The 3749-nt window shown below is 45.5% G+C and overlaps 1 non-coding gene across 1 annotated transcript; it reads left to right on the forward strand.

Annotated features, from left to right (window-relative positions):
* Positions 1-3105: 3105 nt before the first annotated feature.
* Positions 3106-3177, forward strand: trnam-cau (transfer RNA methionine (anticodon CAU)). The gene has a single exon. It is a non-coding gene; the product is annotated as a tRNA-Met (tRNA).
* Positions 3178-3749: the final 572 nt, after the last annotated feature.

The following is a 3749-nucleotide window of genomic DNA, read 5'->3' on the forward strand; positions in this document are numbered from 1 at the left end:
CTCATGATAGGGGTGCACAAAGTGAGGCGCACGCTGAGGGGTGCCAACTGACACAAAGCAACAGGCCCTGATGGCGTCTCTGTATGGGTGTTGAAAGACTACGCAGACCAGCTCACAGGGATTTTCACCAAACTCTTCAACCTGTCCCTGACTCAGTCTACAGTCCCATCCTGCCTGAAGACCTCCTCTGTAGTCCCCCTGCCCAAGAAATCCCCCACAAGTGACTACCAGCCTGTTGCACTCACACCAGTGGTGATGAAGTGCTTTGAAAAACTGGTTAAGAGTCACATCACAACCTTTATAACCCCCAGCTCAGAACCATACCAACAAACAGGTTGACAGTGGACGCTGTGAACGCAGCACTTCAGAGAGCACTGACCCACCTGGTGGGCGGCATGTCTCAGGGGTAGAGTGGCCGCCCACCAACCAAAGGGTCGCTGGTTCCATCCTCGACCCCGGTGACCATGTCAAAGTGTCCTTGAGCAAGATACAGAACCCACAATTGCTCCTGATAAGAAGGGTTGGCGCTTTGCATGGCAGCCTCTACCATCAGTGTGTGAGTATGTGTGTGAATGGATGAATGACATACCACTGTAAAGTCCTTTGAGTGCCGCTAAGGTAGAAAAGTGCGATATAAAATTGAGTCCATCTACCTGGAGAAACCAGGAAACTACACCCGTCTTCTTTGTGGACTACGGTTCAGCTTTCAAAACTATCCTCCCCCACATTCTCATGAGGAAACTGCTGAACCTTGGGCTTCCTCTCTCCATATGTTGCTGAATCAAGGACTTCCTATCAGACTGCCCACGGAGGGTCAGGATTGGCCCCCACACCTCCACAGCTCTCACACTTAGCTCCAGTTCCCCCTCAAGGCTGCGTGCTGAGCCCCCTGTTCTTCAACCTCTACACTTCAGACGGTACATCCATCCACGCCAGCAACACCTACATCTCTGTAGGCGACGAGTCCGCTTCCTGAGATGAGGTGCAACAGCTGAATGTGTGGTGAAGAGACAATAACCTGCTCTTGAACACATCTGAAACAAAGGAGCTAATCATTGACTTCAGGAATAGAAAACAGACTTTAAGTCTATTCTCATTGGTGGGGCTTTTGTGGAAAGGGTCAGTGACTTCTGCTTCCTCAGAGTCCATCTAGAGGAGAAACTGACCTGGGACAAGAACACCACACAGCTGGTCAATAAGGCACAGCAAAGACTCCACTTCCTGAGAATCCTCAGGAAGAACAGCATCAGCCAGAGACTGCTTGTCTTTTACTGCTCCATCTTGGAGAGCATCCTCACATGTTGCCTCTGTTCATGGTTTGCAACTGCACAGGGGCAAACAGGAAAGAGCTCCAGAGGGTCACCAAAATGGCTGAGAAGGTCATTGGGTGCCCTGTAGCTGCACTGGAGGACCTACACAGCTCCAACAGCCTCAGGAGAGCCAACACCATCCTGAAGGACTCTTTCCATCTGGGACATTAACTGTTTGAGCCACTGCCATCAGGCAGACGGTACAGGGCCATGCAAACCAGGACAAACAGACTAAGGAACAGTTTCTTTCCAACTGCTGTCAGAGCCATAAATGCTTCTTCCATTACTAAATAAGTGCAATATATCGATGCCATGCAACTGTCACTACCTCTTTAAAATATCCACTGTCAATGCAATTTTACATGGTTTTAGCACCCACCTCTCTACACCTGTAAACCATGTTTACGTAATAGAGTTTCAGAGACTTCTTAAGTCTGTATATTGTTCATCACTTTGTTTTATATTGCTTTTGTCACTTTTTTAGATTTTTTTTATACGCTTGCACCTTAACTTTTCATTGTACTCGTTACAATGACAATAAAGTGAATCTGAATCTGAATCAGAAATGAAAGATAATTATATGATAATTATAATAACTGCAAAAACGAAGAAGGTGTCAAAGACAGGCCCACAGTCATGACTGACAACACTGTGGGCTACCTGACTCTAACCCCATGTGGTCATAGATCATGTGGTCATGTGGACATTGATCACATGGACATAGATCATGTGGACATTGATCATGTGGACATCTAAACAACTTGGATGAACCCCCACTACCCAAAGAACTATCTGATCATTTAGATGCATCAATCACCCCAGCACAATTCCATAAAGACCTAAATCAAACACCCAACAACCAATCATCTGGACTAAATGGTTTCCAGCAAAACATGATGATCATTTCTGACACTCTTTCACTGCTATTTCACACAGTAACCTGAGAAATAAGAACTACATCCACAATTCCTACATTCATGAATATTGCCAGTATATCACTAAATACTGACATCTAACAAAGAACCAACCCTCACCTCGAACTGCTGTCCAATTTCCTTCATCAGTATTGATTTGAAAATGATCACCAAAGCCTTCGCCACCAGAGCTGAAACAGCCCCCACCATCTTAACTCCCCCAGACCAAACAGGCTTCACCAGAAACAGACACACCTCGTATAACATCAATAGATGATTCAATCTGATTAATAGAACATGCAAACAAACAAGACAGTGCAATTGTATGATCAGATGCTGAAAGATATTTCCATGTTTTTTATGTTCTGTTTGTGTGTTTTATCACACAAGTTTTAAAAAACGGAGTCAAAGTGGGCTGGGTAGGACGCTGTCACAGAAGCTGAATGAATGAGTAGGTTCTCTTTTTCATGGGACCTGGATGAGAATGAAACAAGAACTTCCTGGATTCAACAGGATTTTAGTTTGTTGGCATTTTTTTCAAAGAGACCAACCAAATCTCTGAGTGGTGCAGATGTCTGATGACTCCACAGAGCAGACTGGAGCGCTCAGCCTCACTCACCTGTGTGAGCCACAGCGGAACCACCGTGTGTTATGGAGTTTCATTTTAGGCTCCAAGAGACTGGATTTAATTGGTGTTTTGTGTGTTTTGAGGCCTACTGGCAGCGATGAATGAATGAAACAGAGGGAGCTGGTGTCAGGTCAGTCCCTGTTTCTACAAGACCTCCTGCTTCAGAGACAAATGGTGAAACATTCAAGACTCAAATTCCTGTTCTTGTCACAATCCTGCATTCCTAAAGCAAAGCCTGTTCAATAAATGGTAGAGCAGAGTGGCGCAGCGGAAGCGTGCTGGGCCCATAACCCAGAGGTCGATGGATCGAAACCATCCTCTGCTAAATGAAGACCAAAATAAACCTGATTGTTTAGAGACGTTTATCTGTTAAAACAGGGTGGAAAAGAACCTGGTCTTCCTGCAGAACCACAAACCATTCTGAGTGTTAATAACAGTCTACTTTTGTATGAAGCAAAAGTTTATTTTCTATATATATGAATTAAATAAATATGTAAATATAAATTTATAAAGGAGGCTGCATGGTGGTGCAGTGGTCAGCACTGTGGCCTCACAACAACAAGGCTCCGGGTTCGAATGCTGGCTCAGGCACGGGATCTTTCTGTGTGAGTCTGCATGTCCTCCCTGTGCCTGCGTGGGTTCTCTCTGGTACTCCGGCTTCTTCCCACCTCCAAATACATGCAATTGGGCACTAGGCTTATTGATACTCTAAATTGACCGTAGGTATGAAAGTGAGTGTGAATGGTTGTTTGTCTCTATATGTTGGCCCTGCGATGGACTGGCGACCTGTCCAGGGTGAACCCGCCTCTTGCCTGTAGATGCTGGGATAGGATCCAGCCCCCCCCCCCCATGACCCTTAATAGATAGGAATATGCGTAAGACAATGAATGAATGAAT

This window comes from Aulostomus chinensis, chromosome 15, assembly GCF_037954235.1.
Source record: "Aulostomus chinensis isolate RoL2024-O1b breed Wild chromosome 15, RoL_Achi_v1.0, whole genome shotgun sequence".
Taxonomy (NCBI): Eukaryota; Metazoa; Chordata; class Actinopteri; order Syngnathiformes; family Aulostomidae; genus Aulostomus; species Aulostomus chinensis.